The sequence below is a fragment of the Dreissena polymorpha genome, chromosome 6 (assembly GCF_020536995.1).
Source record: "Dreissena polymorpha isolate Duluth1 chromosome 6, UMN_Dpol_1.0, whole genome shotgun sequence".
Taxonomy (NCBI): domain Eukaryota; kingdom Metazoa; phylum Mollusca; class Bivalvia; order Myida; family Dreissenidae; genus Dreissena; species Dreissena polymorpha.
Window position 1 is genome coordinate 50,621,069 of NC_068360.1, and position 20,073 is coordinate 50,641,141.

Sequence of the window (20,073 nt, forward strand, 5' to 3'; positions counted from 1 at the left end):
TGGAGTACAGTTTTCAACTTAAATATAATAAAAGGCTCTCTCTGATAAACTGTTCTAATAAGAGCATACAATGTCACCTGAACCATATGGGTCACTGTCGGTGACCATCATTTGCACACAAAAAAGCAACTCATATTTACATGACAAATTGAGCACACACTCAACGTGTTATCAGTATTCAGTAGTTCAAATAAGGGCGTATATAAAACATCTTTGTCTTACCATTGACAACGAAAAACTTCGATTGGGTTGCGAACAGTTGACATCGATCACTGTTTTGCTATAAAGTGTTTGAGTGTCATTTTAAACATTTTATCCTAACAGCTATCTTCCGGTCGGTAAACTTCTATGAGGAGAATGATAAAAATCACTGTTTGCCTTTTGCGTGATGATGCTTTCGGGAATTAAACCTATTGCATGTAATTTGTTTCATATAATTTAGAAATGAGATTTGTTTCTTGCCGTAGCTGTCCCATGTGTAGTTCCCTCATCAAGGTGTCTGCCAATCAATAGTTCTGAAACCATATGTGTCTCCTTCTTCGATGGGACTGGTCTGGACTGGTTTCAAGCTAAGAGCAAGTGTGAGGCGGATTGAGGACGTCTGGCACATGTCGGTAATTACAGCTCCGAGATTGGATTAACAACTACTGCATTACATGCAGAGAGAGCGAGTAATGTTCGTGTTGGAATTATGACATCAGTTAGGGGAGATGATATGACATTTATGACAAATACTAGCGGTAATGTTAGATTATTATGCAATGTGTTGAGTTGTAAATGAAATTTAGCTGTTTTTACAGGCTATCAAAACTTAAAGATTATTTGAATCGTGTATGTTGAAATGATGTCGACTGAAATTGATTATGTCATGCCTAATGATATATGCTATATAGAACAAAGAAATACTACGACCAAACACTTAGACCTTCTTTACTGTTATGCCGCCCGAAAAGACCTGAAATGCACGAACACGATATCGCAACTATGTTCTTCGACGACGTCACCATCCGAATGCGCTGCGTTGGGATGTTGTTTCAACGGTTGCATTTGCCAATATCCAGGTTATAGCATACTGATATTTACATTGTGCTCAATGTAGGATATTAAAAAACATGTTCATTTTTTAACCGGTGTAATTTGATAGTTGACCTTAAGGATTATTATGTAGATTTATTGAACAATTCCTCTCGAACCGCGACTTATTTTTTTATAGAAACATAAGCATTGGTTATTCTGCAACAAGCAAAAGGCGGAACCTAATGTGATGAAAATATTTTTTGAAATTCCCCACATTAATTCTATAAAATGCACATGGTCAAGCGCGCGATCTAGCAAGGTTTTAATAATCTGATAATGTCTGCGCAATGCTGTACAGAAAACAAAACATTATTAAATCAAGTATTACGTCTAAGTTCATCAAAACATTGACGGCGTATGTATTTAGAATTTACTTCGCATTTACAAACATATTATTTCCCCTTTATTTGAGTATGCTTGTGAATGTATATGAATGCTAGCGAATTATTCGAATTATTTGATGTGTTCATGTCACGGACACGCATGTGTGTATGTTTTAGTGTTGCTATAACGGTAATAACTAAAGGTTTGTCGTTCCGATTATTATTATAAAACCTCTCAGGCTATCGCCCACATGATTTAACTCCGAAGCATCGGAATCAAAACCAGCACTTAACCTGTAAATACTTCTTAATTCTTTATTAATAACAAACAAAACGACAATTCAATAATGTCTAAATAAGTGAAACATTACCTCTACTTGTTGAATTTTTTTTCTTCAAAAAATCAATTTGTTGAATCGGTTGATTTGAATTTCACTCGCCTTCTAAGTCCAATTGTGACTGAGCGTTCATGCGTTCAATTGAACAGCAATCATGCATGGAGTCCATTCAACTGTTCAGAACCCGGTGGTATAGGCACGGTCTACGCATGTGAGCGCAGTAAGTTACACACCACTATAATGTTTGCTCCATGTAATGACGATGACTATACAGGTTGATAACATTTACACCAAGCTTATGTTGTACTCTTCACTATGAACAGAGTCTAACATGAAAAAAAGAAGAGGATTAATTATGAAAACATACTTCGCTTGACAGTATCTAACACATTAATATTTGTTATCGCACTTATTTTAGAATGTTCAGAAAACTTGCCCATCGAAACATATCAAAACGTTACTTGGATCGCTCCTGTGACAGCGTCTCTTCTGAGGCCGAAATGTACCACACCTTTGGCATCACATTCTGCGTCAGGGACATCAACTGCAATGTCTTCCCGCATGCCTGACGGCGGTGAAACCGGTGGATCATCAAACACCGCACCAGGAGCTTCATCTACACGAACATCACCTTATTTAGATGGAGTAGCTACGGCTGGTATGTCTCAACATTCCATTCCATCAGATACCTCTGCATAAATTCAGAATACAACTGCTGCTAATGGTGATGGTAAAACCGGTGAATCATTAAACATCACACAAGGAGCTTCATCTACCGGAACGTCTCCTTATGTACATGACACGGCTACTGCTGGTCGTGTTTCACATTCCATTTCAGGAAATACCTCTGCCAAAATTCAACATACAACTGCTCCTCGTGTTATTGAAACTTCGACGGAAGGCAGTCAGAGCGCCGCCTGTCAATTCAAAGTCCAGGTAAGCATTTGATACTGATCTTTAGTAGTAATAAAATACATATAGACGGTGGGGAATAATGTTACCGATACAACACATGAATGAGTAAAGTTTACAAACGATCGTGAAAAACATTATCGTCATTTCTCATGTATTAAAAAAGAGCTTGTATTGCGCTAAATAATAATTACACATGTATTCTTACGCAACTGACATAATAATGATGCCACTTGTAATACAAAATGTTAGTAATTTTATCAATTTTGTGTCTGAACTTAATGCTTAGTTATATATTTTGTATAGCATTTATGAACAAAATGTTCGATGAGGTTACTTCTTTGCGATCATTAGACTAGTATTCATAATGTTCCAATAACAATTACTTTGAAAAGCTCGTATAATCATCACGAGCCTTATTACACGACAAGTATGCAATAATCCTTATATGCCGTCCCTTGAAAAACAAATGTTTAATCAATAATACTAAAATAGGAAACCGAGTACTTAAACATTTGACGAGGAGTATAGTTAAAGCAACATTATCTAACGATTATACATATGAATACTGATAATGACGAAACATGCAGTAAATAGCGCATCACCTTATTCAACAAGCATAACCACTATCATTATGCATTTATGGTTTCTTATACTAATTTTTCACTCTTTTATTGTAGGTTTTTCGGATAACGAAATTGCTGTCAATGTCATTAACTTGTTCATAAAGAGCACTCTCCAAAGTTTACTATCGGACGTTTTACATTTGCTCGATATATTACATATTAATTAAATGCATTACATTTTTTTTTATTGGTAATCGTACAATAATAAACTAACTTTATTTTACTTAACGGTATTTTTTTCTTATCAACAATAGGGGCGATCCTTAATAGTGTTACTGACGTCTTCATATTTTTCATTATTTTTTACTTTTCGGTATTAAAGTGGTTGCATTGGAGTTTTCACCAAATATACAACATGAGCGCAGTTTAAACAACGGACTATTTTCTTTACACATAAATGTTTATGGATGAAAATATCATTGTATCATTTAATAAATGACTTTATAACCGTGGTAATTGTTTGTTATTCGACCCCTGTTTCATGACCATATGCTGAGCCTATGTGTTGACCTGTAATGAGTACTTACCTGTAAATCAATGTCTGCTTTTTCTCGCTTCACGTTAAAAGTAATTTAAATCCCGTGTAAATTAAATTTGTCAAACGGGGATATGCAAACGAACTTGCCTCATTGTAATGCCTCAGAAAAATGAGTCGTGTTCTGAGAAAACAGGGCATAATGCATGTGCGTAGAGTGTTGTCCCAGATTAGCCTGTGAAGTCTGCACATGCTTATCAAGGACGACACTTTCCCCCTAAAATTGATTTTCGGAAAGGAGGGACTTCCTTGAAACTAAAAAATACCATAAAAGCGGAAAGTGTCGTCCCTGATTAGCCTGTGCGGACTGCACAGGCTAATCTGGGACGACACTTTACGCACATGCATTTTGCCCAGTTTTCTCAGAACACGACTCAAATGATATTTGAAATATGCGTATGTAGAATGCGATTGAGTAGGTCAGCTGCAAATATGTTACGAACACTAAAGTTGATTTACGGCCATGGTACTCATCGTAAATAGTAATACTAAAGCATGCAATCACACATGAAATATGTATTGTGTTTTAGAAGTGAATCGGTATGAAGTGAAAATGTATCTTTATTTCTTTTAGTCAAAATGACTCAATTGTATGATGTTAACATTTGGATTTGAGGTCATATCCGAGTGTGAGCAACATGTCTCGTAAAAATTTGCTTGAGTCGCTTGATTCCGGTTCGTAAATTTAACAATTTAATACATTAAATAGAACGCTTTCAAATTATATTCTTATCTGTGAACGATGCTCTTGAATGTTCTCGATGGTTTTCAAAACACAGTCTTGATTTATAAATATATTAATAACACAAGAAAATCTCAAATTTAATATTCATGGATATAAACAGCCTCGGAATATTTGTATAATTGTGTACATTTTAGATTACTGCACTATAATATGTATTATTTTCTTTTAGGTGCGTTGGCTCATGATATTGATGGCAATGTCGACAGTGCGTTCTCGAATAACATATGTCAACTCTTCTGTTTGATATTTCAAATGTTAATAAGCTTTCGGCAAATGTGTTTATTTCAATAATACATTTATGGATGTGACATTAACGTTCTATCTAGTTTGAACATCACATTGAAAGTACGTACATGTACTTCTTACTAGATTTATATATTCCATTGTTAAATGTAGAAATGCTTCTTCATAACTTAATCATAAACACGTGAATAAATCTATCAAAATTATTTTTTGTGTGGTTTCTTCATTCAGTCTGGTTGATTTATTGCGTATATAAAAAAGTTGACCATAAACATCATAAAAATTCTGACTATGAAGAAAAAGATTTTGATCAGTAACAGCTTATTACATAAAAGAAAACATGTTAATTTACTCAATTCGCATTAATACATTTCGTATGTAGTTAGGACTAAAAAAACGACAAAGACTACTGGGTTGTTTAAATGTTATATTTTACCGGTGCAACTTAATTACATAGGCGCAATGAAATGAAGTAGATACAAGTATTACAGATTTGTGTCGTTGACCCCGAAGTGATGGGCATTGGTTCTGTAAATCAAAGTCGAATAAATCATAATTATAACTATCGTGTTTGTCTTTATTGAAGGATATAGAGATGGTATTCCTACGTTTATGCAACGTTTAAATTCAGAGAAGAAATACCGGTACAGATAAAGAGGTTTCCATCTTCAAGCTTATGTCATTTAACGGATGTTTTATTGTCAATATAGTAGTTTACGTGCACGTTAGAAACATCTTAAAAACGAAAAAGAATTTCTTATAAAGCGATTTCCATCAAACATTATTGGAAAAAAAAAATCTAAAACAGCTCTATATTTACAATAAAGGAATAACATTTTAGAGGGCATTTTTCATTACACAGACCATTATACATTTTATCAGTTTAATGGATAATCAGATCTCGGAATATGGACATTCAGCATAACAAACGCATGCTATCACATTCAAAGTAATGTTTTGAGACAAAACATTAACAACATAAGTATGTGTCTATACCCTCAACAAATTGTCTAATGAGCAACATTTTGTCTGTTTTTCCCTGAAAACCGAATCGACGAATTAACATGATAATTTGCCGTATTAAATTGTCTTATCTTACATCCGTTCTTGTAAATATATATGAATAGGACGGTCTTTTTGAGCGCATATTTCGAGCAACTCGAATGGTATAATTTTTACATTTGAAACATCCGGTTCTTGTAAAAATCGTTCGAAATTTGAATAAGTACCTCACAAAGTATAACTCATCTATCTATAAGTGTATTATTTATAAATATATCAATTCAGGAATTTCTTTTTTTTACCTAACGACCTCCGTTCACACAGATTCGAATGCGGCCTTGCTTTGTCAAATAAGCATTCTGAAAATTTTTCTCCAAAATTGCGTTAATAATTTGGCTGTACCGAACAACGTTTCAGCAATATTGAGCCGTACGTGAATGATACCGAGGTATATATTGACGATAACACGGTTTGTTTTCGTTTCGTTTTGGTTACTAAATGTTTGACTCCACTTGACCGAAATTCGAATACAGTTATACTTGAAACCAGTAACATTCAAAGTTCAGCACAGAGTGTGATAATATAGCATACCCAAGCCATTTAACATACGATATCGATGCCAGAATGTGATTGCAGCTCAAGTGTTTATCATTCAGATAATTGAGTACTGACTGCGTGTATTTTGTGACTTTAAATACACAAAGATGGTTTAAATTTATATGTGTACAATAAAAACATGAACGCCACATAAGATGTTGTCAGAATAGTTGTTGTGTTATGTATTTTTTCATTTGAGGTGATTTGTATGATTATGTCGACGAGATAGTTAATGGTACGCTCATATACAAGGGTTTCGTCGAACATTGTATTTTGGCACATTTATTTTCAAATGTTGATCAAGTAAACTAGTCTTAAAAGTTATATGTATCGTGTCATGTGATATCGTAAGAAATTTATTTCTACTAAAGACATGAACGAAAATTTGCAGATTGTGTATCTGCGGGATACAAACTACTTTACGAATAAAAACCTTGAAATTTCATGAAAAAAAAACGCCATTATTTATAATGTATTTGATAATATCGTTTTGTATATTTTGTTTAAATATAAGTATGGGTTGTTAAAAGGTAACACACACACACAAACACACGCACGCACGCACGCACGCACGCACGCACGCACGCACGCACGCACGCACGCACGCACGCACGCACGCACGCACGCACGCACGCACGCACGCACGCACACACACACACACACACACACACACACACACACACACACACACACACACACACACACACACACACACACACACACACACACACACACACACACACACACACACACACACACACACACACACACACACATATATATATATGTGGGGCGCGTATGTATGTCGTTTTCTATAAACTCGTTTGTACAAGTTAAAACGTCTTTACTTGTGTAGTATTATTATTCTACCCTTTCACTTCGAGATGTGTTAAAATATAGTGTTCCTTTTTATCATAAATATACATTTGTTGGCTACCTGCCATTAAATAAATGAGCGGATATAAAATTCCCACTTGGATTATAATAGTTATTCTCCGCCCATAGTGATAAAAGTAATAAGTTGCTCGATATATTAATACATATTTGTCATTTTGCACGCACGGTAATAGGAATAACAGCTGGAGAAATCATATGACACTTATTAATTCTTTAAACGTGACGTTGATAAGGAAAATGCTATCTCGTGAGCAATATGACTTACCGAGCCGTTAGTTGTTTACAGTGCAGATCTCGAATATGAGAAATTCGCAAGTGTAAAAGCAGCATGAGCACCTTGTGTGTGAGATAAAGCAAACATATCGAACACATGTTAATAGTTGCAACTGGATCGAAAAAGCAATAGTCTGAAGGTTGATTTTGTAAATTAGTTCACTTCATAGTGCCACTTTATGAAAAAACGTTCTAGACCGAAATATGGTTATTTCGCTAAACATGCGTTAAGATCGTCGAGCACAACCCGGACGACTATATGTATATTTGCGTTCAAGAAAAAGGGATCTTTCCGATAAAATTCTTTGTAAATCAGGGCCATAATTCAATCAATACCACACATCTATAATATCATAAAATATAAATAAAGTAACCTTAAAAATATGAAAAAAGTAAAAAAAACTATCTGATCGGCAAAAAAGACATTGAAGTTCATGACATGATCAATCATCTTTAAATTTTGAATTTTAATCGTTTAATATAATATACAAGAGAAATAATACAGAATACGTCCATATAACATTATCAAGCGTAAATAACACACGCAACATCTTAAAAAGTAACATATTCGAAAGTGAACGTCCGAAATAAGGCTTCTGAATAAGGAACTTACTAATTACCAATTCCTATTTCAGAGACCATATTTTCGGATACTTTTAATGGATCATTATCGCATAGTACAGCCACAGATCCATCAGAAAAGCGAAAACAAACTCAGCAAAACGAGGACATTTCAACCAAAAGATGGGAAAATAATGCAAAATGGCTAAAACAGTATGAATAGTATTTCATGAAAGACCATGAAAATAAAAATCCATGTTTCAAAATTCAAGGCCAGGTAGAACGACGAAGAACCTACGCTTCTGTAGTTCAAAATAAACAACTTGAACATCAAAGGTCTAAATATTCATATGGGTCAAGACAACACAACCAGACGCGAAGAATTAAACAAAATTACAGCAACCAGAGGAACGCTTTCACAGACTACGAGGTATCGGAAGACCACAACAAATCAGAAATTATAACAATTACCACTGCCAGAAGCAACACCACCATTCATCATTTGAAAGAGAAACAGACCATAGGCCTTACAACAACGAAAGAAGAAATTACAACCGGAGAAATAGCAATATTAACAACTCCATCGATCCAAATACTGACTCAACGCCAGAAGATCCAACAATTGATTTTTTAGACGGGAGAACGGGTGGAACAGTCCAACATAAATATAGAAGGTAACCTAGCTGAAATATCTAAACATCATACTAAAATATTTTATTTGTCAAAAAGAGAATTAACCGATATTAAAATTAAAGTCTTGTTGAGGGGTTTTAAATTTTCACCAACGCCTATTCATAAAAGTGATACATTTGAGGTAAATGAAGATATAGATAATTTCCATCGAACGTTAAGGCTTAAAGAATATTTTAATTATAACCAAACATCAGATAACATCACACTAGTTAAAAATAAAAGTAATTTTGTCCACCAAGAAACAGAAACGAAACATTATAAAAATACATTGTTACAACTAAAACTTTGTGTCCAGAATACAATCATGTAAAACATAAAATTAAACACAACATTACACTAAAAGAAAGGCATGCGAGTAAATCACTGTCTGAAGATAACGGTATAATTATTAAAGAGGCCGATAAAGGCGGTGGGATTGTCATTATGAACAGGGATTTTTATGTAAGACAAATTTGGGATATGTTAAACGATATTGATCATTATAAAGAAATACCTAATTCTGGTAGCCAACAAACATTTACCAAAATACGAACATTAATCCATATCAATAATAAATGAACTAATGATGAAATAAATTATCTCTTAAACTGTGAATGGAAAACAAGTCCATTCTATGGACTCCCAAAAATACACAAAAGCAAAATTATCCAGGACGTTGATAAGAAATAAAACGCAGAATATATTGAACTTTTAGACCCAGAAGACTTAACTTTCAGACCTATTGTTGCGGGTCCAAGTTGTGAAACTAATAGACTTAGTAATTTATTAGATATTCTTCTAAAACCTTTTGTTCAGCATATAGACAGTTATGTTAAAAATAAAATACATTTTATTCAACATTTACCTAAGCAAGTACCAGAAAATACTATTTTAACGTCGTTTGATGTTATAAATCTATACACAAACATACCACACATGTTAGGATTAGAGGCAATAGATTATTGGTTGACTAAATATCCTACTCTTATTAACCAGCGTTTTTCCAAGCTTTTTATAGAGGAAGGTCTCAAAATAATTCTTGAAAACAACAATTTTCGCTTCAACGACAGATTTTATAACCAAATAAAAGGAACAGCTATGGGTACTAAGGTAGCCCCTACATATGCAAATTTCGAAATGGGATATTTAGAACAAAACTTAAATAATCAAATCAAAATAACATATGACGAACATTTTGTTTCCGTTTTTAAACATTTTGGAAAAAGTATTTAGATGACTGCTTTTTGTTCTGGATGAAAAATATAAATGAAATACACTCTTTTCATAGTATACTTAATAATTTGCACCCTGATATTAAATTTACAATAGAAATTAACAACTGCAAATTACCATTTCTTGACATACTTATAATTAAAAAGCAAACGCATATTATCACGGATATATACTACAAAAAATACGGATTCCAGGCAGTATCTCAGTTTTAAATCATTCCATACTTAACATACAAAAATAAATATTCCGTACACGCTGGCTAAAAGAATTTGCACTATTGTCTCCGATTATGAACTTAAACTGAAACGCCTAAATGAACTTGAACAATCACTTTTGCAAAGAGAATACCCTAATTCTGTCATTAAAAAAGGTATCCAAAAAGCTCTTTCGGTTCCGCGTGAAATTTTACTAACAAAAAAACCTGCGGAAAATACATATGTTATACCATTCATTTCTAGATATACTTCTAAAAATAAAGAAGTTTTCGGTGTAATGAAGAATAATATTGACATTTTAAAAACTAACCCAAGTATGAACCAAATTTTACAAAATGCAAAAATAATAAAGCGTAAAAAACAATCACCTAATTTAAAGCAGTTACTCACAAAATCTAATTTTAACAAAGTCCAGCCCACTGTGAAAAAATGTAACAACCCAAGATGCTGCATGTTTGGTTATATGATAGAAGGCGAAAACTTTAATTTTAATGGTAGAATATTTAAAAAAAAACAACATAATGTTATGCGATGTCAAAAATGTTCTTTATGTCTTAGCATGTAGTGTTTGCAATAAATATTACATTGGACAAACTGGGGATAAACTACGTAATCGACGAACTGTTCATGAACAACAAATGCGCGATCCCTCAACAAGACAAATGCCATTAAGCAAACATCTTGATGAATGTCATAAATGGAACCAAAATTTAAAATATTTCCATTTTATAAGTTATATTCGGTCTCTATTTCAGCTAGGTTAGCAAATAAACAATTTTTTATTGATTTATTTAACCCCTGTTAAATTCATTGTTATAATTTGACGTTTGACGTCATAATATAAGTAACGTCATTTGACGTTGTTACTTAGACAATTTGACGTTATTGTTGTATATTTTATATGCCCTGATGAGCTGTGCGAAACCGGTCGGCATATATTAATGCAATTTTTTATACTCATGCGACGTTTGTTTATTTTTTCAATATATATATATATATATATATATATATATTGTAATATGTAGCAGTTATGAAATTATTATGTGTAGGAATACGACCTACATTTTCAATTGCACAATATAATTTGTTATTCCTAACTATTGTTCTCCAAAATTAATGGCTTTCACTTGTATTATTAATCTAAGGATGCATTTGTGTATTGCATTTTGGTAAAGTTATGTTCCAGTTGCAAATGCTTTGGAACTATTTCGTTAGGCGTAGAAAGCCTATTCATCATTTAGTTTCATGTTTCCATTGTATTATTAAAATGTTTAACAGAATTTAAATGCAGAACATTTCTGCCTGATATTATGTATTAATGTTATGTGTTTTAATACAAATTGCTTTTTATAATGTCACAACTCATATTATTGACTTACTTTGTTGATTTAGGATTCCGAAATGCTGTTTAGGAAAATGGCTCTTTGTAAACTTGTTTTATTGGTTAAGGAATTCCTAAGTGCACGTTGATTGGTTGGGACGCCTAAGTTTCGGAATCCTAAAGCATCTTCACTATAAATAGCGCGCAGCATCACGGATTCTTCACCTCGGTCAATGACTCAAAATCCACGTCATTTAAAAGTCGGAAGCCTACCAGCTTAAGCTAAAGCCATCATAATGGTAGGGAATAGTTCTGTAAACTCTTAAGTATTCTTATAAGTTATTTAAAATATTAATCAAGTAACAGTGAAGCTGCGCACCTTCATCATACTTATAGTAATTTATTCGTAAACCAAACTTCTTAAGTCGCGTTCTACGATTTGAATAGATTTGTTAAACCTTAACTCGGTCGTTTGTTCTATCCTGACAACTTAGAAGTGTCTAAGTATTGCAATTGGTGTCAGAAGCGCGGTTTATTTTTAAATAATTTTCCGAGTGATACGAACCCAGCCTAACGTTAGAAAGAAAAACAAACACATTGATATTAAAGCAGTTTAAATTATCCAATCACACAAATCAGTAAACCGAGGTCACACTCAACTATTACTACGTGCAACTACAACTAATACATTATCTACACCACATAAAAGATGGCATCCCCAGACCCTGATATCTCATTTAATCTTCGTTCAAATAATGACACTTAAGACAACATAAACACAGAAAATCAGCACCATGAGAATGACGAAAATGATACTCAAAACCATCGCCCTTCAGTTGATCGACACATGCCCGATGACGATCGTTTTTTCAATGTGACAGGCGATGCAGAACACTATTTCTCTTCAAACAATAACAGTTCACACACACATCGTGAAACACAACTTAGTAGACCACGATTCGAACATCGAGGTAACTTTGCACCCCCTGCAATTCCAGTAGTTCATCCTTCATTGATAAGGCCAGATAATTATGAGGGCTCCGGTGACTTTGAAGCATACATGTCACATTTTGAGGACTGTTCAGAGCTCTCTGGATGGGATGATAAATCCCAATGTCTTGTCTTGGCCAGTTGCCTACGTGGCTCTGCAAGGTCATTCTACATGAGCTTGCCCCAATCTGAAAAAAGGGATTATTTTCTGCTCTGTAGAAGACTTGCTTCGCGCTTCAGTAACAGCAAGCATCAAAACCTTTGGCTTTTGAAGTTCGAAAGCCGGCGCAGGCAAAGGGGTGAATCAATTGCAGCTCTAGCGGATGACTTACGCCAGTTGGCCCAGAGAGCCTACCAAGACCTGGACATACATTCCCAAGAGCGCCTTGCACTCAATCAACTTTATAAACAGGTTTCACCCGATATGCAGTGTCGGTGCATTGATAATGGCTGTCGCACAATCACAGATGCTGTTAATGTTATTGAGCGCTACGAGGCAGTTCTTGGTACGCATTCCACATTTGTAAGGGCACTCAGTGAAGAGAGCTCTACAAACTCTGACACTGATATGCGCAAGTGTCTTCAGCGTATCGAGTCACGTCTGGACAGGTTAGAAAAGGTCTGTCCTAGAGGCCCACCATTTCAGAACTCCCGCCACAAAAAGCCCCAATCACCTGGTTGCTTTGGATGCAAAGCCAATGATCATTACTGGCGCGATTGCCCGAACAACACTGAGAGAAACAGGTTCACAAACACCAACAATATGCTACACCACAATCAACAACCGCCCAATCGCATGTTTGAGCAGAAACACAATGTTCTTGATGGCTCTTCATCTCGCCGCCAGATGAACGACAATAGGTCGGAAAACTAGTTTCAACCGACTCTGAGGGTCAAGAGTCGGTGCAGATTATTAACAGACCCACACCTTGTTATGATAACGTTGTTCCAATGCATTCTGCACGAGCCGGTGCGGATACACACACTTATGACAATGGTTTCTATGTTACCGGCACGGTTGCTTCTAAGCCTGTTAGATTTCTTGTTGATTGCGGCGCGACAACTTCTTTGATTTCCACTCAAACATTTGCAAATATCCAACAATATTGCAATTCTATGACCCCAGTTACTCAATCTTTTCACACGGTGAGTGGGCAACAAATGAACATCCTTGGCAAAGTCGACCTTGTGGTTCAGCTTGGTAAGGAGTGCTACGATGTTACTTTTGTGGTTGGTGACATTAATTCAGATGGAATCCTAGGTCAGGATTTTCTTCGACAAAATTTGGACCACATCAATTACGGAAAGTCCTGTTTGGTGATGGGGTCCGATATTGTACCACTTCAAACTGTGGGCGGCTCCAGTCAAATATGTCGTGTAGAGGTTCGTGACACGGTCAAGATACCTGCACATTCTAGAATGTGGGTTCCAGTCAATATTCCCCTTGCTGAATATATGGCACCACTTGGTTTTGTAGAACCAGATCCTGATGTTTTGGCTGAAAAGGATGTTTTTCCCATGAGCGGTATTGTTGAAACACACTCAGAGAATGTTCTAGTTAATGTTGTTAACTATGGTTCAGAACCTGTCACAATCTTCAAACGAATGCATCTTGGCACCTGCAAACCTATCTTTGAAAACACGCAACAACATCGTGTTGCACGTGTGACACAACAAGTTGAATGTTACACTTTGCCACAGCACCTTACTGATCTGTATGATCGCAGTTCAGTCCATCTAAATGATCAGGAAAAATCTGATCTTCAAAACTTGCTTTGCAAGTACAGTCCTGTCTTTTCCAAATCTTCTGAGGACATTGGGCGAACCTCACTAGTCAAACATGTCATCAACACTGGTAAAGCTGCACCAATTCGGCAACCGCCAAGGCGTTTACCACTTGGTAAACGTGCAATTGAAAAGGAAGAAGTTACCAAAATGCTGGAACGTGGCATCATAGAGCCGTCAAGCAGTGCATGGGCTTCTCCAGTTGTTTTAGTGACCAAGAAAGATGGCACCCCGCGGTTCTGTATAGACTATCGACGCCTAAATGACGTCACCATCAAAGACGCATACCCGCTACCAAGGGTTGACGATTGCATCGATTCACTTTCTGGCGGCAAATATTTCAACTCGCTTGATCTTAATAGCGGCTACTGGCAGGTCGGTATGAGTGATGCTGACAAAGAAAAGACCGCTTTTGCAACAACTATGGGGCTGTACCAATTTACAGTAATGAGTTTTGGACCTGCAAATGCTCCATCTACATTCGAAAGGCTGATGGAGAACGTTCTAAGAGGTCTACAGTGGGAGGAGTGTCTCCTATATATGGATGACATTGTTGTTCCATGTGCCACTGTGTCCGAAGGTTTAGCCCGCCTTGAACATATCTTCGAAAGGCTTCTTGATGCTAACCTTAAATGTAAGCCCTCAAAATGCAGCTTGTTTCAAAAGAAAATAAAATTTCTTGGCCACATTGTCTCAGAGGATGGTATCTCTACTGACCCAGCAAAGATTGAAGCAGTGCTGACATGGCCAACGCCGAGAGATGCAAAGGAGGTTAAGAGCTTTCTGGGACTTTGCTCGTATTATAGGCGCTTCGTCAAGGACTTTGCGCTTAAAGCGAAACCTTTGCACAAGGTTTCGGATAAGAGCTCCAAATTTGAGTGGTCACAAGAATGCGACGAGTCATTCCAATCTCTAAAGACTTCTCTAACTTCCTCACCAATTCTAGGTTATCCGGTTCCTGGTTCCAAGTTTGTCCTGGACACTGACGCCAGTGACATAACAACTGGTGCTGTCCTCTCACAAATTCAAAACGGGACCGAAACTGTGATTGCATATTACAGTAAGGCTCTCAACTCCCATGAAAAAGCATACTGTGTTACACGGAAGGAGTTGCTTGCTGTAATAAATGCGTTGAAAGCACTTCACTCCTATTTGTACGGACAGCCAGTCCTTGTCCGGACAGATAATGCAGCGGTAAGCTGGATGAAAAACCTGAAGCACCCTACTGGGCAAGTTGCACGCTGGCTACAGGAGCTTGGTACGTATAACCTTGAGGTTACGCACCGTAGTGGGTCACAGCACAGGAATGCTGATGCCCTTTCACGCAATCCGTGCTGTAATTGTGCCCGGCAACAACGCCTCAGTGATGAAGTGTCCGAGCAACAAACTGCTACACCTGAAAATTGTCTCCCTGAGGTAGACAAGCATGACAATGATCGCTTAAGGGCCGTTACACGATCCAAAGCAAATGAAAAGTCCCAATGCAAACCTTCAATGGCTACTCTTAGTAACTGGTCACCCACAGAAATCAAAACCGAGCAGCTGAGAGATTCTTGCATTGCTTACCTCATTCAAGCTCTTGAAGGTTCTGAGACAAGGCCACAATGGCAGGCTGTCAGTGACAAAGCATCTGCTGTCAAAATCCTTTGGCGCATGTGGGACCGATTGAACGTTAGTAGAGGTTTCCTAGTACGTACATGGCATGAGGATGAGCTTCACAAATGGGATCAGATTGTCGTACCGTCTCACAGACGAAAAGATGTACTTTATTACTTCCATGACATTCCGTCTGGTGCTCACTTGGGTGTCGAGAAGACACTAGGAAAGATTCGGCAAACTTTCTTCTGGCCAAGTATGCGAGAAGACGTTGAGAGGTACTGCGCGATGTGTACACACTGCGTTTCACGCAAGAAATCTAAGCCGCCTAAGTCACCCCTAGGTCAGAATCACACCTTAGCCCCAAGGTATGCTGTGGACATATATGGGCCGCTTCCCAGGTCTGCATCTGGAAATGCATTTGTCCTTGTGATATGCGACTGCTTTACACGGTGGACTGAAGCCATTGCGATACCAAATCAAGAAGCCAAAACTATTGCAAAAGCATTTGTCGACAATTATGTTTCGCGATTTGGAGTCCCTCTATCAATACATTCGGATCAGGGTAGTTGTTTTACCTCATCTTTTTTTAAAAACATGTGCGACTTGTTGGGAATAAGGCATACTCTGTCCACTCCATTGCATCCGCAGTCCAACGGAACGGTTGAGCGCTTTAACCGCACTCTAGGTACCATGCTCACCATGTACTCTGCCTCAAACCAACGAACTTGGGACCAGTTTCTGCCACAAGTACTCATGGCTTACCGGTCTTCCATCAACACTAGCACCGGACAGTCTCCCAACAAAATGGTTTTTGGTAGAGAAATCACATTACCCTTGCAGGCCTGCATTGGACTGCCACCAGGGTCTGGTACAAACGAAAAACCTTTTCCTGACGATTATGTGTCAGACCTACGTGCAAATTTGGAACACATCCATGATGTTGCTCGTAAAGTTCTTGCGAAAAAGGTGGTCTACCGCAAGCGACATTATGACCTTCTCGCAAAAACTAGGCAATTCAAGGTTGGTGACCCTGTCTGGTTACTGGATTCAACACGCAAACCAAGTGTATGTAGTAAACTACGTCCACAATGGCTAGGGCCATATCTTGTATTAGGAAAGATAGACGATCTTGTCTATCTTATAAAGAAGTCCCAGAAACACAAAGCTAAACCAATCCATGTTGACAGGTTGATGCGATTCAACGGAAGCGAAATCCCTAAGTGGATTCTTAACGCAAAGTAGATATTTATCAGTACAATTTACACAGCTCACAAATTGTTATCTTCACACAGACCACTTCTCACAACAATACAATCTGCACTTTATTATATATATATTGTTTAATCTTCGCTGTGGTTGCAATCACTCGATGGCAAACTTCTGAAATTTGCATGAATCCTGCAATATGATAATTTGATACCGATACAAATGATGATGCTTAAATAAAGATTGAAGTCTATGATGAATGGTGCGCACCATACGCTGAGTAATGAAGTTGGCTTGATCACCCGATTGCGATTTACTCCAGAGAATGATTAGATTCTACGTTAAAGCATATCAGCTCATCAGTAAGGTATTTCCCTTGTGTACTTGCAGGATACAAGCCAATTTGGATATCAACTCATCTGCCCCTTCTGTGTTGATCATCGACCCAAACTCTTCAGCCGTTCTGGTGATTTACGCTACCACGCGAAGTCAAAGCACCCCATTGAGCTCCGAGTAGCACCAAATGACCTTTTCAGCAATAAGGTGGCCTTCTACTTCTCTACGGAGCCAGCTGCATTCATCAAGTGCCATGAAGTTGAAAACCCCAACAGCGCCACTGCGTCCTACGCAAAATATCTTGTAACAAAGTGGGCTGCAGGTAGATCTCCTGGAATTTCTTCATGGATTATGGGTTGGGAGTTGGGATGTGAATCGTCTGCAAAATCCAGGAAACGAAAATCTTCTGAAAGTGTTTCATACATCCGACTAGATGAATTCGGTGCTGTGGCGTATTTGGAAGATGGACCTTCCGTCTATAAGGCCACCATTAAGAAGGGGATCTTCCAAAATCAAAAGTCTTTGAGCGCATTGAAGCGGCGACAGGATTGTATCGCTCCTTCGCAGACTCAACCTCAAGGTCCCTGGGCTGAAGAGGACTATCCAGATCTTTATATGGATATCGCGCAATTGCTTGGGATTGAGGACCGGTTGGTTGCAAGGGTGCAGAAGAGGAGCGACATTGTGTTCCAGGCAATAAGAGAATCGGAAATCGACATTATACCGTCTCCAATGTCGATCCACCTATCTGATCCATCATCACCCGTCCAGCTACCCCTCCAATCCATGCCATCCTTTGATTTGTCTCCCCTCCCCACAGTGTCTGCATCTTTATTGATCATCCCTGTACCAACTTCAACCCCCGCAATCACCCCTCTCCGAAGGACCAATGAGGTTACTGCCGTCATCGCCTCCACAGCCAACACTTTACTCTCCAGCCAGACTCCATCATCAACTACCGCAATCGCCCCTCTCCGAAAGACCAATGAGGTAACTGCCGTCATCGCCTCCACAGCCAACACTTTACTCTCCAGCCAGACACCATCTTCAACCAATCTGTCACCTATTAACACATCTTCCGTCCGTCCTGTTCCAGCCATGATGTCGACGCCTGCAGCCACACTCCAAGCACCCATCACTGCCAACCTGCCTTCCCTGCCAACAGCATCTGTTTTCAAGCCACCACCAACTAATAGGAGTCCCATCACCACTTCATCAATGTTACCCACAACAACAGTCCCTTTTTCTGTCCGATGCCTTCTATCACCTATTAGAGGTTCAACACCTGTATATCATCCAACATCCCCAACCACCGAGGCTCAAAGCGAGGTCGCGAGGTATTCCCCTTCTCCATTGTCTGCGGTGGAACACTACGTGCCGACCCCTGCCAACACACTCCTACAAACACATGCGACGGCACTTCTGGTCAGTGGGGCAATGCCTCTGCTACCCCCTTCCAAACGTGATTGGTCTTCTGTTCCGGATGAGGCAATTACGCTCGTACAAGGTTTACGCTGGCCACCAAAAGGATGGAGGAACCTATCTCCTGACTGCCAATTACTTGCACTGGAGTATGCTGCAACATCCATCCTTCAGTCCACTGCTGTATCATGGAGCATCACCAACCGATGTCTGTTGGTCCACCAATTTCAGCACCTGATGCTCCCTGGTACAGCAGGTATTCTCCTGGACAACAGTGGAAAGGCCCGCCACTACTTACACGAAACAGTCCGAGAGATTGCCAGCGGCGTCAGCTCTCTTCCAACTGAAGTCAAGTCGACGATACTAAGGACCCTCCCAGAACATCAAGACGATCCTCTCCTGTCCATCATCAAGGACATTCCAGTCAGGCCCTGAAGGAAGAAGATGTCATGTAAACTTTGAATGTTTAAAGTTGTTTAGTATAAATAATTAAATTTTATTAAATCATATGTTTTAAATGACTGTTTAAATTTAATGACATAAAAAAAGTACTTGTGCTTGTACATTTCAAACTCCAGGAGGAGTTTATTTCTTTAAGGTAGGGGAAATGTAATATGTAACAGTTATAAAATTGTCAATTGAATCTACTTACACATGTTTTATTAACTCCAGATACTTGCTAACAATCCATTGTTTGTCACAATTCAGTAATTCCAATCCAAAAATACGCTCCATGTTTGTTTACTATGACGCTGTCAGCCAGCTGTGTAGGAATACGACCTACATTTTCAATTGCACAATATAATTTGTTATTCCTAACTATTGTTCTCCAAAATTAATGGCTTTCACTTGTATTATTAATCTAAGGATGCATTTGTGTATTGCATTTTGGTAAAGTTAGGTTCCAGTTGCAAATGCTTTGGAACTATTTCGTTAGGCGTAGAAAGCCTATTCATCATTTAGTTTCATGTTTCCATTGTATTATTAAAATGTTTTTACAGAATTTAAATGCAGAACATTTCTGCCTGATATTATGTATTAATGTTATGTGTTTTAATAGAAATTGCTTTTTATAATGTAACAACTCATATTATTGACTTACTTTGTTGATTTAGGATTCCGAAATGCTGTTTAGGAAAATGGCTCTTTGTAAACTTGTTTTATT

At 37.7% G+C, this 20,073-nt stretch overlaps 1 long non-coding RNA gene across 1 annotated transcript; it reads left to right on the forward strand.

Moving 5' to 3' along the window:
• Nucleotides 1-1,820: 1,820 nt before the first annotated feature.
• LOC127835086 (uncharacterized) lies at nt 1,821-5,005 on the forward strand. Its single transcript, XR_008028342.1, has 3 exons — nt 1,821-1,958; nt 2,157-2,674; nt 4,726-5,005. It is a non-coding gene; the product is annotated as an uncharacterized LOC127835086 (long non-coding RNA).
• The last annotated feature ends 15,068 nt before the right edge of the window (nt 5,006-20,073 follow it).